General features: G+C 46.0%; 1 protein-coding gene across 2 annotated transcripts in view; it reads right to left on the bottom strand.

The window, feature by feature from the left end:
- The window catches only part of LOC119957089 (A-kinase anchor protein 8-like), a 77,351-nt gene that overhangs the window by 21,991 nt on the left and 40,349 nt on the right, over positions 1-15,011 (bottom strand). The gene's annotated exons all lie outside the window — the stretch shown is intronic.

Here is a 15,011-nt window from a genome sequence, read left to right as displayed (position 1 = left end):
TCTAGACTTTCCCAAAGCTAGCAGCTATTAATAATTTGTGACTAATATACAAATGCACTGAGCTTGTAGATTATTCACAGTGCCTGAGCAATGTGAAAACTAAACATGGTCAATACTTGGATGGAAAACATTGCATTTTTTCCCCCCACATTACTCCATCGTGCTACATTTCTTGCCAAGCTGAGAGTGCTATTATACAACCACGGTAAATAAATTCCACTTGTACAGAGCAGGCACGTTTGAGCAGGGACAGATAACATTCTCAATGTTTTGTAACTTCTTTTGAATTTATCTTCCTCTCAATGTCATCTGCTAACCTATAGCCGGCAAGGCATTTCAGTACTATTAGAGTCCCTCCTGTTTATTTCCTTTGTTCCCATTTCTTTTATTTTATTGTTTTGGTCTGTGCACCCTTAATCGGAATGTGCCTTTAAGCACAAGACTCAAAGTTGAAACAGCCTGCTTGCCAAAGAGTGTTTCCAGGTTTCGAGTTTGAGAGAGGAGAAGCCAGACTCTTCGGCACCAGGTGGATCTTAGGAACCAACTTTGAGGGGCAGCACGGTGGCGCAGTAGTCAGCGGCGCTCAGGACCCAGGTTCGATCCCGGCCCCAGGTCACTGTCTGTGTGGAGTTTGCACATTCTCCCCGTGTCTGCGTGGGTTTCACCCCCACAACCCAAAGATGTGCAGTTTAGGTGAATTGGCCACACTAAATTGCCCCTTAATTAGGAAAATAATAATTGGGTATTCTAAAAAAAAAATTTTTTTAAAAAGGAACCAGCTTTGGAGGGTGTCAGTTTGCTTGGTTAATTGGAAACCAGTGGGTTGGCCAGGGACAGGGTTCTGCCTGACAAAGATCAATGATTGATTCCTGCATGATGCTTTCTGCCAAACTTGGCAGAAGTATTTAGACATTGGAAGTGAAAGGAATTCTCTCTCGCTCTCTCCCACTTGCTGAAGTAAAAGAACTGCTCTATTGTGAATGCCTGGCAAATCCTTTATTGTGAACCTGAAGTAGACAACCTTGCCAGAGAAAAACCATCTCAAGCCCAGAAGGAAGTACCACCAAAATGAAAGCCTGAACTTTAGAAAGACATTGACTGGAAGTCATCCCAGTGTATCAAAGATCCTTATTCTTTTATTTTCATTAATATTTTCTTTCCCTTTCCACCACCCTTTCCCCTCTGTATTGCTTGTCTGTGAAGTGCTGGAAATTAAAGGAGATCTGCCAAGTGCTGGAAGGGTGCCTAACCCTAGAACAAAGTCCAGTGGGAAGTTCATATAGGCCCTACAAAAACTTGAGGAAAAGGAAGTAGAGGTATTCTTCATGGCATTTGAGAAAATAGCAACTCAAATGGAGTAGGTGAAAGAAAAGTGGACATTACCCTTGCAAAGTAAACCGAAGAGGTGGGCGCAGGATGTTTATGTTTCCCTGTCGAAGGGAGTGTCTAATGATTAGGACAAGATTACAAAAGACTATTCTCAGTGCACATGAATTAGTTCAGGAGGCATATAGGTAAAAGTTTCAGAATTTAAGGAAACGGCCAGGACCATCTTGTGTTAAATTTGAAAAGGTTAAACAAACCAATTTTAATCTGGAGCATTGTGTCCAGTTGTGGTCTCCTTATTTGAGGAAGGCTGTGGTGGCATTGGAGGCAGTTCAGAGGAGGCTCACTAGATTGATTCCGGGGATGAAAGGATTGGATTACGAGGACAGATTAAACAGTTTGGGTTTATACTCGCTGGAGCTTAGAAGGATGAGAGGAGATCCGATCGAGGTATGTAAAATATAAAAAGGGATTGATAAAGAAAACATATATCAAATGTGCCTCCTTGTAGGGGGAAACAAGAGGTCACAGATATAGGTTTGAGACGTGGTAGATTTAGAACTGAGATGGTGAATTTGTGGAACTCGCTGCCCCATAGTAAGGTGGAGTCCGAATCATTAAATGGTTTCAGGAAGGAGATAGCTATCGCTTCTCAGTCTTTTGACTAAGATGAGCGCGAGGTCAGATGTAATGCCTGGATATGGTATGTCTCTCTTGTGGGGACCATGAATTGGAGTCATTTCAATTGTTTTTTGGAGCTGGATTAGGGGTTTGCCCTTGTCCGCACTCTGAACTCTGATGAAGTAGACTCGCGATATTTGGGGTTGCAGTGGAGCCGGGAGTGGAGGAGGCGAAAGAGGCCTGTGTTCTGGCCTTTGCGTCCCTAGTAGCCCGGCGGAGGATTCTTCTTCAGTGGAAGGATGCGTGGAAGGTCCCCAAGCGTGGAGGCCTGGGTCAACGATATGGCGGGGTTTATTAAATTGGAGAGGGTGAAATTTGCCCTAAGGGGGTCAGTGCAGAGGTTTTTCACTTTGAATAAAAATTATTTTTTAAAAAAACCTCTGATAAAGTAATTTTAAAAATATATATATTTTTTAAAATTTAAAGCACCCATTTTTTTCCCCCCATGTTACGGACAATTTAGAGCGGCCAATTCACCTACCCTGCACATCTTTGGGTTGTGGGGGTGAGACCCACGCAGGCACGGGGAGAATGTGCAAATTCCACATTGACAGTGTCATGAGAATGTCACTTTAAGAAATGTTTGAATATTCATGTTACTGCAGTGATATCAGAGTGTGGATGGAGCTGAGCTCTGGCTCTGCTTTTTAGTTTCACTTTGAGAAAAGCTTGGGCGTCTGTGTTTTTTTGGTTTCGCTTTCAGTGTTGGAGCTGAAGCCAGACAGAGCAGGTGTACTGTTGATCTCTCTGCCATGAAAAGATTATCTCTTAATCATTTGGTGAATTCAGAATTATAAATGTTTTCAGTAGTGAATGTCAACCTTTTAAAAAAAGTTTTAGAGTACCCAATTCATTTTTCCAATTAAGGGGCAATTTAGCGTGGCCTATCCACCTAGCTTGCACATCTTTTTGGGTTGTAGGGGCGAAACCCACGCAAGCACGAGGAGAATGTGCAAACTCCACACGAACTGTAACCCTGGGCCGGGATCGAACCTGGGACTTCTGCGCTGTGAGGCAGCAGGGGTAACCCACTGTGCCACCGTGCTGCCCGTGAATGTAAACCTGATGTGCTTCTGTTAAAAGGTGTTTCTTTTGTCTTCTGGATGTTGTTTGGGAAGTTATTACGGATTAGTGTTGTATTCTTTGGGGGTTGTATTTGAATTAATGGTTCCTAAGATGTTCACTGTATGTTTTGAAAAGATTAACTTGAGTTCATAGAAAAACATAGTTTTGCTATAAAAAATACTTTTCCATTTCTGCTGTACCACACCTGTCCAGTGGGCCGAGTGCTCCCCATACCACAATCTAGTAAAAGTTGTGGGTCAGGTGAACTCCATGATACATTTTGGGGTTCTCTAAACCCTGGCCCATAACAAATTGGGAGCCTGAGGGGGATAAAAGTCTATCTATTGGATTGGCTTAGTGAAGTTAAAGACAGTGAGGGGTGAGCATATTGCGGTTGCTTTTCAGGTGTGGTATTGTAGTTTAAGTAGGGAGTGTGTTGTGAACAATGGCTCTTTCAGTGGCTCTGAAGTTTTTAGGGGTGGAGACTGTGGTGATATGCATCACTGTAGATACACAAGGGGTTAATGTAAGTACACGTAGACTAGCTAGACACTAGAGGGAGCACCAGAGACATGACACACAGACACTCAACCGATAGGTCAGTAAGATAGGACACGATCAATGGGCATTCACGATATACACAGAGGTGACACTACCACAGGGTGACATTACACCAACCCATATATAAAGGACACAGCACACATGATCTTCCTCTTTCCAGTGGAGGCACTCAGTGAGTACAGACACAGGGTTGATTCAAAATCACACCCACCACGTGGATTGTTACAGACTGGTTCGTCAGTCTGAGTAGCTATAGGACGATTAACAGTAGTGGCGATTCCGAGTAGGAGAATTGTACATAGTTTATTAAACGTGTTGAAGTTATCTCCACGTCTGAACCTTCCTTTGTCAGAGTGAACATCAAGGAAGCAGCTTATATTATGCCAAGAGCATAACAAGACAGAGACTGTCACACGTAGTACCTTACGGACAGAGACTAAACGCAGACTGTTAGATTTGGCAAAAACATTGCAGTTAACATTACCTGACAAAAGGCGAAAAGATGAAGTAATTATGGCGGTGGCTAAACATTTAAAGTTGCCTGAGATACAGTTTGACTCATTGGAAATGGCAAAAATGAAATGAAATGAAAATCGCTTATTGTCACAAGTAGGCTTCAAATGAAGTTACTGTGAAAAGCCCCTAGTCGCCACATTCCGGCGCCTGTTCGGGGAGGCTTGTACGGGAATTGAACCGTGCTCCTGGCCTGCCTCGGTGTGCTTTCAAAGCCAGCGATTTAGCCCTGTGCTAAACCAGTTACAACTTAAACAAATGGAACATGAGAAATAATTAAAGCGGCTTGAATACGAGAGAGAGAGAGAGAGAGAGAGAGAGAGAGAAGAAAGAAGAAAGGAAAGAATAGCCTAAGCAGAACAAAAAGAAAGAGAAAGGGAGATACAGATCAGGGAAAAAGTTAAAGAGAGAGTATGAACTTCAGAAAATGGCCATGAAACATGAGTCAGTTAAAATTGGCAGACGTAAAGGGAAACGTACAGTTGGATGATAGTGATGAGGATAGTGAGAAAGAGCGTCATAGATCTATTTAAATATGTCCAAGCATTGAAAAGGTTTGATGAGAAGGAGGTAGAAGCCTTTTTCATTTCATTTGAGAAGGTCACTAAACAAATGAAATGGCCACAGGACATGTGGGTATTACGATTCAAACAAAGCTGGTAGGTAGGGCTAGTGAAGTGCTTGCATCATCACCGGAGGAGGTATCTGGGACGTATGAGGAGGTGAAAAAATCCATCTTAGGTGCATATGAACTAGTGCCTGAAGCCTACAGACAAATGTTTAGAAATTAAAGAAAGAATTTGGTCAAACATACATGGAGTTTGAAAGGATCAAACAGAGTAATTTTGATAAGTGGATAAGGGCTTTGAAAATATGAAGCTCTCAGAGAAATTATACTTTTGGAGGAGTTTAAAAATTCAATTCCTGATGTAGTGAGAACTCATGTGGAAGAGCAGAGGGCTAAAACTGTGAGATTAGCAGCAGAAATGGCAGATGATTATGAATTAGATCATAAATCAAAGCTTGGTTTCCGACATCAGTTTCAGCCTGTGAGGGATAGAAACTGGAGACATGAGAAATAATCAAGTGGTAAAGGCAAAGATGATCTGATGGGAGATAATAAGGAGTGTACCTCAGATTTAAAAAGAAATCCAGGAGGGTGGAAAAGAAATGAAAAGTTTCAAATGTTCTCACTGTAATAAACTAGGCCATGAAGTAACAGTGTTGGTGGTTGAAGAAAAGCACTGGGAAGGCTGATATGGTAAAATAGGATAAGACAGTGGGGTTTATTGAAGTGGTAAAGGAAAGCCCAAGTGAAGCGAAGGAGGTGCAAAAGATTGTACAGCCTGATCAAGAGGTGATTGATAAGAAGGTGCCAGATCTCTTTAAAGAATTTACTTGTGTGGGTAAAGTTTACTTATGTGTATCAGGAGGAGCAAGTAAAGAAGTCACAATTTTAAGAGATACGGGACCTAGTCAATCTTTAATGGTAAGAGATGAGGAGTTATATAGTTTGGGAAGAATGTTGCCAGAAAAGGTGGTAAATGTGGAACTCAGGGTGAGAGGAGTAGTGTTCCATTATCATAGAATATAAGGTAAGGTTGGAAAATCCAGTGAAGAGTGGTGAAGTGGTAGTAGGAGTAATAGAGAAACTATCTTGTCCAGGAATACAGTTTATCTTGGGTAATGATATAGCTGGATCGCAGGTGGGAGTGATGCCTGCTGTGGTTGATAAGCCAGTGGAAAATCAGACAACTGAAGTGTTGAAGAACTAATATCCTGGGATTTTTCTGGATTGTGCAGTAACAAGGTTGCAAAGTCACAGGTTAAGACAAGAGGAGAAATCAAAGAGTGAAGATGAAGTTGAAGTGCAATTATTAGAAATGATTTTTGATCAGATGGTTGAAAAAGAACACGAACAGGTGGAGGATGAGGCGGATATTTTTAGTTCAGGAAAATTTTGTTACAACAAAAATATGTAGAAATAAAACGGATGTATCAGAAAGCATACATGGAAGAGGAATCTGTGTGTATACCAGAGTGTTATTACCGTAAAAGTGATGTCTTGATGAGAAAATGGAAACCTTTACATATGCAGGCGGACGAAAAGTGGGCAGATGTTCATCAAGTGGTATTGCCGGTAGGGTATAGAAAAGAGGTGTTGCAAAATGCACATGAGGTAGCAGTGGGAGGTCATTTGGGAATAAGGAAAACTCAAGCTAAAATACAAAAACATTTTTATTGGCCTGGACTACATAAAGATGTAGTTACATTTTCTCAATCATGTCACACAAGTCAAGTGATAGGGAAACCTCAAGTGGTGATAAAACAAGCGCCCTTAATGCCCATTCCAGCATTTGAGGAACCTTTTACAAGGGTCCTAATTGATTGCGTAGGACCACTTCCTAAAAGGAAAAGTGGGAATCAGTAGCTTTTGACTATAATGGATGTGTCTACTAGGTTTCCAGAGGCCATTCCATTACGTAATGTTACAGCTAAAAAGATTGAGGAGGAGTTACTTGAATTCTTTACTAGAAATACAATCATTTAAGGATCAAATTTTACCTCAAGGTTATTCAAAGAAGTCATGGATAGCTTAGAAATAAAACAATTTAAATTAACTGCGTACCATCCAGAATCGCAGAGAGCTTTCGAAAAGTGGCATCAGACAATGTTGAGGGCTTATTGTCAAGATTATCCAGAGGATTGGGAAAAAGGAATTCCATTCGTACTGTTTGCAATTAGGGATGCACCTAATGAGTCAACCAAATTCAGTCCTTTGAACTAATTTTTGGTCATGAGGTAAGAGGACCACTTAAATTGATTAAGGAAAAATTGGTGACTGAGAAATCAGAAATTACACTATTAGATTACGTGTCAGATTTTACGGAACGATTAAATAGAGCAGGTAAATTGGCGAGACAACATTTAAAAGTTGCACAAAATGTGATAAAACCGGCAGCGGACAAGAAATCCAAAGTTCTTTAAATGTAAATGTAGGGGGGGTTAAAATGTTTGTATTTTGAAAAATTTCTTCAATAAAAATTATTTAAAAAAAAAAAAAGAAATCCAAAGTTCGTAGTTTTGCCAGTGGAGATAAAGTTTTAGTATTGTTACCAGTGGTAGGTGAGCCTTTAAAAGCAAGGTTTTATCAGATTGAAAGAAAATTAAGTGAGGTGAATTATGTGGTAAAAATACCGGATAGGGGTTGCGGCTATGCCTGGGTAAGTCGCACTTTCGGCAGCTCCAGCCTAAACTTTTGGGCCCTTTTAAGGAGCCCCATTGGCTCGTGGACGACGACTCCCGGTGTGGGAAGACGGCAGTAAGGTCCCCCCAGTACTGTATGGAGTGGACTAGGAGTGGAGCTGGCCAAGAAGAGGGCAGGATTCAATCGTGCCAAGGCAGTTCTCCACGGAAAGGGGGTGAAGTTTGGGCTGTTGCAGCCCGCGCGACTGTGGGTCACATATCAGGACCGTCACCACTATTTTGATACGCCGGACGAGGCGTGGACTTTTATCAAAAATGAGAAGCTGGACTCAAATTAGTGGTCTGTAGCATGTTTTGGGGGATATTGTGGAGTCGGAGAGGGTGATATTTGTGTTTTTGTTTCTCTGTGCGGGCGCTGATCTGGGAGGGGTTGTTCCCCGCGTTCAGTAGGGGGAGAAGGGGCCGGGAACCCTGAGCCTCTGGGGATGGGGTTGAGGTTGTAGGAGAATGGAGCTGCGCCATAGAGGGTGGGGTCAGCCCGGACTGGGAGCGCGGGTTTTCTTTTCCTGCGGAAAGAGAGGGGGTGGGGCTGGACGCAGGGAGGCGGTATTGGACTGGAGTCCACATTGGTTTGCAGGGGGTGTGGAGGGGGGGGACTTGGGTTTTAGGAGGGAATTCTGTGGGGACCGGTGGTAGAGGCGGGAGCGACCGGGGTCAGCAGGACTCAGCTGACTTACAGGAGTGCAATGGGGGGAGTAGGGGGGTCAAGCAATTGCTTGGCCGGGGGAGGGGGTTGGGGTACTGGGTTGCTGCTGTATTGACCGAGGGGGAGCTGAGGATAATAGGGAGAGTCGGGGCGGGGGGGCCTCTGCCTGGGGGGCTGGAAGGAGCGGGAGACGTGTGCACGTGGCTGGCCCAAAAAAGGAGATGGCTAGTCGGCAGGGACGGACGGGGGGACGGGTAGTCCCCCGATCCGGCTCATCCCGTGGAATGTGAGAGGCCTAAATGGGCCGGTCAAGAGTATTTGTGCACATGGGGCCAGTGGGGATTCAGGACAGAATAGTCTCTAGGGGGGGGAAGGAGGGGAGGGTAGAGTCTCTGATATTTATAAGGTGCTCATGAAGGAGGAAGGGTCCCTGACGTAGGAACTGAAACTCAAATGGGAGGAGGAGCTGGGCGGGGAAATGGAGGACGGGCTGTGGGCAGAAGCCCTGAGTAGGGTACATTCGACCGCAACATGTGCCAGGCTCGGCCTGATTCAATTTAAGGTCGTTCACCGGGCCCACATGACGGTTGCTCGGATGAGCAAATTCTTTGGGGTAGAGGACAAATGCGCTAGGTGCGCAGGAGGACCAGCGAACCACGGACACATGTTTTGGGCATGCCCGATGCTTAGGGGATACTGGGAGGGATTTGCGGGGATCATGTCCCGGGTGCTAAAAACAAGGGTGGCGATGGGTCCAGGAGTGGCAATTTCTGGGGTTTCGGAAGACCCGGGAGTCCAGGGTGAGAAAGAGGCCGATGTTCTGGCCTTTGCTTCCCTGATAGCCCGGCGACGAATATTATTGGCGTGGAGGGACTCAAAGCCCCCGAAGACTGAGTTGTGGCTTACGGACATGTCAAGTTTCCTGGGTATGGAAATAATTAAGTTCGCCTTGAGGGGATCTGTTCAAGGGTTCGCCCGAAGGTGGCAACCATTCATTGATTCTTTGCGGGAGAGTGAGCGTCAGCAGGGGGTGATGGGGGGGGGGGGGGGGGAAAGAGTAGAGTAGGAGGTATAAATTGGCGGGGGGGGGGGGGTAAGAGTAGAGTAGGAGGTATAAATTGGCGGGTAGTACCGGTGGGAGAGGAGTGGGCTTGTGCAGTATGTTACGACTGAAGTATTGAATGTACGCGGATGTTTGCACATTTTTGCTTTCTTTCTGTTGATGTTTGTAATTGTTTACAACGCCAAAAAACGACCTCAATAAAATTGTTTGTTAAAAAAAAAGAGTATTTGTGCACTTGAAGGGACTGAAGGCAGACATAGCCATGCTACAGGAGATGCACCTGAAAGTTGCAGATCAGATCAGGCTGAGGAAGGGATGGGTAGGGCAGGTCTTTCACTCCGGGTTGGAGGCGAAGACCAGGGAGATATCCCTGAAGACGGTGGTCAGAGGGGAGCTGATCTCCATCAGGGCTCACAGAGAGAAAAGGAAGAGGAGAGAGAGGGATAAATTGGTAGAAGAGATACTTGGGGTGGATAGGAGATATGCGGAATCCCCAGAGGAGGGGCTGTTGAAGAAGTGCTGGAGCCTCCAAACGGATTTTGACTTGTTGACGACGGGGTAGCAATTTTGGTGAGCAAGCGCGTGACTTTCGAGGCGGTGGGCATTGTGGTGGATAAAGGGGGCCGGTATGTGATGGTGAGTGGTAGGCTGCAGGGTAGTGCTGGTGAATTTATATGCCCCAAATTGGGACGATGCAGGGTTCATGAAGCGGATGCTAAGTCGGATCCCGGATTTGGAGGTGGGGAACCTAATTATGGGGGGGGGATTTCAACACGGTACTGGACCGGCAATGGATCGGTCTCGGTCTAGGTCGGGTAAGAGGCCAGCTGCGGTCAAGGTCCTGAGGGGGTTTATGGATCAGATGGGGGGAGTGGATCCGTGGAGGTTTGCGAGGCTAAGGGCGAGGGAGTTTTCCTTCTTTTCCCACATGCTTTTTCGTGGTGAGCAGGGCACTGATCCCGAGAGTAGAGGGGACAGAGTACTTGAGCATCGGGATTTCGGATCACGCCCTGTATTGGGTGGAGCTGGAGTTGGGAGAAGAGGGGCCAGCGCCCGTTGTGGCGCTTGGACGTGGGATTATTGGCAGATGAGGTCGTCTGTGGGCCGATCCGGGGGTGTATAGAGGTATATGGAGGCCAATGACAATGGGGAGGTCTCGGTGAGTGTGGTCTGGGAGGCGCTGAAGACGGTGGTCAGAGGGGAGCTGATCTCCATCAGGGCTCACAGAGAGAAGAGGAAGAGGAGGGAGAGGGATAAATTGGTAGAAGAGATACTTAGGGTGGATAGGAGATATGCGGAATCCCCAGAGGAGGGGCTGTTGAAGAAGCGCTGGAGCCTCCAAACAGATTTTGACTTGTTGACGACGGGGTAGCAATTTTGGTGAGCAAGCGGGTGACTTTTGAGGCAGTGGGCATTGTGGCAGATAAAGGGGGCCGGTATGTGATGGTGAGTGGTAGGCTGCAGGGGGCCCGGTGGAGGAAGGTACAAGGAGCAGCGTATGAATATGGGGAGAAGGCGAGTCGGATGCTGGCGCATCAGCTGCAGAAGAAGGAGGCGGCTAGGGAAATTGGGGGAATCAGGGACAGGAGTGGGAGTTCGGTGCGGAGTCCAGTCAGAATAAATTAGGTCTTCAGGGACTTTTATGGGGGGGAGGCGGCGGTTTCTGGACCAATTGAGGTTTCCAAGGGTGGAGGAGGAGCAGGTAGAGGGCTTGGGGGCCCCAATAGGGATAGAGGAGCTGGTTAAGGGGTTGGGGATTATGCAGGCGGGCAACGCCACAGGACCGGATGGGTTCCCGATTGAATTTTATAGGAAGTTTTCGGAACTGTTGGCTCCGTTGCTGTTGAGAACTTTTAACGAGGCAAGAGAAAAAGGAAGTCTTCCCCCGACAATGTCGAGAGCTCTGAATTTGCTTATGTTGAACGAGCTGCAGTGTGGCTCGTATAGGCCGATTTCACTCCTTAATGTGGATGCCAAGTTGTTGGCGAAGGTCCTGGCCACTAGGATTGAGGATTATGTCCCGGGAGTGATAAATGAGGATCAGACGGGATTTGTGAAGGGTAGGCAGTTGAATGCAAATGTGCGGAGGCTTCTGAATATGATTATGATGCCCTCGGAGGGGGGGATGCAGAGGTGGTGGCGGCTATGGACGCGGAGCAGGTCTTTGAACGGGTGGAGTGGGACTACCTGTGGGAGGTGCTGGGTAGATTTGGGTTTGGGTTCATAGGGTGGGTTAAATTGTTATACCAGGCCCCGGTGGCGAGTGTATCGACGAACCGGTTGAGGTCAGAGTACGTTAGACTATATCATGGAACGAGGCAGGGGTGCCCTCTCCCCCCCTTGCTGTTTGCTTTGGCAATTGAGCCACTGGCCATGGCGCTGAGGGAATCTAGAAGCTGGAAGGGTTTGGACTGGTGGGGGTTGGGGGGGGGGGGGGCATATTACGGACCCAGTAGAGGGGATGGGGCATGACGCAAACCCTCAGGGAGTTTAGAGACTTCTCGGGGTATAAGCTTAATGTTGGGAAGAGCGAGCTCTTTGTGGTGCATGCGCGGGGCCAGGAAAAGAGGCTGGAGGAGATGCCGCTCAAGATGGTGGAGAGGAGTTTTCGGTATTTGGGTATTCAGGTGGCCAAGAGTTGGGGGGGTCTTGCATAGGCTCAATCTGGCACGGCTGGTGGACCAGAAGGAGGAGGACTTTAAGAGGTGGGACCTGCTTCCGCTTTCCCTAGCGGGTAGGGTGCAGTCTGTCAAGATGACGGTCCTCCCTAGGTTTTTGTTGGTGTTTCAGTGCCTGCCCATCTTCATCCCTAAGGCTTTTTTCAAGCGAGTGAGCAAGAGTATCATGGGATTTGTAAGGGCCAATAAGACCCCGAGGGTTAAAAGACTGTTCTTGGATCGCAGTCGGGGGTTCCAAAGCAGGCACCGGGTGGGAATTAGAAGACTGGGGGATCTATTCATTGACGGGACTTTTGCCAGCTTAAAGGCACTGGAGGAGAAATTTGGGTTACCCCCGGGAAATGCCTTCAGGTACATGCAGGTTCGGGCGTTTGTCAGGAAGCAGGTAGGAGAATTTCCATTGCTGCCTGCCCGGATACAGGACAGGGCGATTTAGGGTGTGTGGGTCGGAGAGGGTAAGATCTCGGAGATCCACCAGGAGCTGCAGGGAGCAGAGGAAGCCTCGGTGGAGGAGTTGAAGGGCAAATGGGAGGAGGAGCTGGGTGAGGAGCTGGATGAGGGCTTGTGGGCTGATGCCCTGGGCAGGGTCAATTCCTCATCTTGCGCCAGGCTCAGCCTGATCCAGTTTAAAGTGTTACACAGGGCGCATATGACAGGGGCGAGGATGAGTAAGTTTTTTGGGGTGGAGGACAGATGTGGGAGGTGTTCGGGGAGCCCAGCAAACCACGCCCATATGTTCTGGGCGTGCCCGGCGCTTGCGGAGTTCTGGAAGGGCTTTGCAAAGGTCATGTCCAAGGTCTTGGACACTCGGGTAAAACCGAGTTGGAGGATAGCGTTATTTGGGGCATCGGAGGATCCTGGAGTGCAGGAGTCGAAAGAGGCCGGAGTTCTGTCCTTTGCATCCTTGGTAGCCTGGAGAAGGCTCTTGTTATTGTGGAGGGACGCAAAGCCCCCAAGTGTGGAGGCTTGGATCAATGACATGGCGGGATTTCTTAGGTTGGAGAAGATAAAGTTTGCCTTGCGAAGGTCCTTGCAGGGGTTCTCCGGGCGGTGGCAACCGTTCCTTGACTTTCTCACGGAACGTTAGGTGGAGGTGAACAGCAGCAGTAACACGGGGGGGGGGGGGGGGTTATTTTCCTTCTTGAAAGGTGCGCTTGCCCTATTTTGTTTTGAGTTGGGTGTTAATTTGTTAAACTGTTTATCGTTTAGAGGGTTAAGTTGTTCTGTTTGGTTGGCATGTAGCCCTTTTCTCTTTGTATTATTTTCCTTTTTGGAATGTTCTGTAAAACTTTTTGAAAAACTTTGAATAAATACATTTTTTTAAAAAACACCGGATAGAAGACTCACCGAGTGTGTCATGTGAATATGCTTAAAAGGTACTTTGAAAGGGAAGGAGAGAAAAAGGAAGTTTTAATGATTGTAACTCAAAGTGACGAATCAAATCCAGATGACTGTGAATTTGACATACCTCAAATTAAATTGGAAAACGAGGGTGTTCTTAAAAATTTGGATAAATTGTTGAGTTACCTTCCAGAGGAAAAACAGACTGACCTGAAAGTGTTATTGATATCACATGGGCAAGTTTGTGAAGATAAATTGGGAAGCATTAAAATGGCTATACATGATGTAGATGTGGGAAATGCTGTTCCAATCAAACAACATCCATGTAGACTTAACCCTTTAAAATTGGCACAGGTTAACAAAGAGATTGAGAGTATGCTTAAAATGCCATAATTGAAGTGGGTTGCAGCCAATGGAGCTCACCCATAGTGATGGTACCTAAACCAGATGGTACCCAATGGTTGTGTGTTGTCATTTGAGAGTACCTTTAAGAAATGCATGTTTAAGCGATATACCTTTAAGAAATGCAGCAGCTCATATTACTGAAGTGATGTCAGAGGGTGGGGGGAGCTGAGCTGAGCTCACTTCTGTTTTTTGGGAGTTTTAGTTTCAGTTTTGAGGAAAAGAGCTTGGCTGTGTCTGTGTTTGCAGTGAGCTGGATCTGCTGTGATCTCTGCCAGGAAAGACTATCTCTGAATCATTTGGGTGATTTAAACTCATAATAGTAATGTATTTAACCTGATGTGTTTCTGTTTAAAGGTGTTAAGTCTTTTGGAGGTTTGAAGGAACATTTTGAGGGATTATTTAGTGTTGTATTATTTTCGGGGTTATCTTTGAAGTAAGGGGTGTTAAAGGACCTAATGTTTATTTAAGGTTAATTTGAATTCATGGAATAAACATTGTTTTGTGTTTAAAAACCCACGTTTCCATAATTGTAGTACCACACCTGGAGACCAAGCCCTGTGCTTCAAAAGCAACAATATATTAAAGGGAGAGGTTGGTTGAACTCCACGATACATTTTGGGGTTCTGAAAACACCACTCCCATAACAGTGTGAACTATAGAAAGGTTAAAGCATTTACAAGAACAGACTCTTATCCTATCCCACGTTTGGAGGATTGCATTGAGAAAGTGGAACAATCAGCTTTTATTTCCAAACTGGATTTACTTAAAGGTTACTGGCAGGTACCTTTATTCGAAAAGGTGAAGGAGATTTCAGCTTTTGTAACTCTAGATGGTATATACCAATTCAAAACCTACCATTTATGCCATTTGGCATGAAAAACACCCCAGCCACATTTGAATAGTTAACTAACAAAGTTGTTTCAGGATTACCCAATTGTGCGGTATACATCGACGATCTGGTAATTTTCAGTCACGACATGGAAAGAACATTTAAAACATCTGATGGAGCTATTCGATCGACTTCAGGAGGCGGGTTTGGTGATAAACCTAGCCAAAAGTGAATTTGGAAAGGTCCAAGTCACTTTCCTTGGCCATACACTCGGACAGGGTCGAATGGTCCCACGGGATGTGAAAACAAAAGTTATTGAGGTGTTTCCGATACCCTTGACACAACGGGAAATAATGCGATTTCTTGGTATGAGTGGATTTTACCGGAAACGTGTCCCGCATTTTAGCAGTGTGGTCACTCCACTGACAGATTTGCTCAACAGGCATTTGACGGCCTGAAGGCTGTGTTAACCACTGCTCCTGTGTTAGCCATCCCAAATTATACCAAACCATTCAAAGTGGCGGCTGGTGCGACCATTACAAGGGGACATAAATTTAAGGTGAATGGTGGAAGATATATAGGGGATGTCAGAGGTAGGTTCTTTACCCAGAGAGTAGTGGGGGCATGGAATGCACT

This window comes from Scyliorhinus canicula, chromosome 25 (assembly GCF_902713615.1).
Source record: "Scyliorhinus canicula chromosome 25, sScyCan1.1, whole genome shotgun sequence".
Lineage (NCBI taxonomy): Eukaryota > Metazoa > Chordata > Chondrichthyes > Carcharhiniformes > Scyliorhinidae > Scyliorhinus > Scyliorhinus canicula.
Note: the sequence above shows the minus strand (reverse complement) of the source record. Positions and strands in the feature narration are given on the sequence as shown.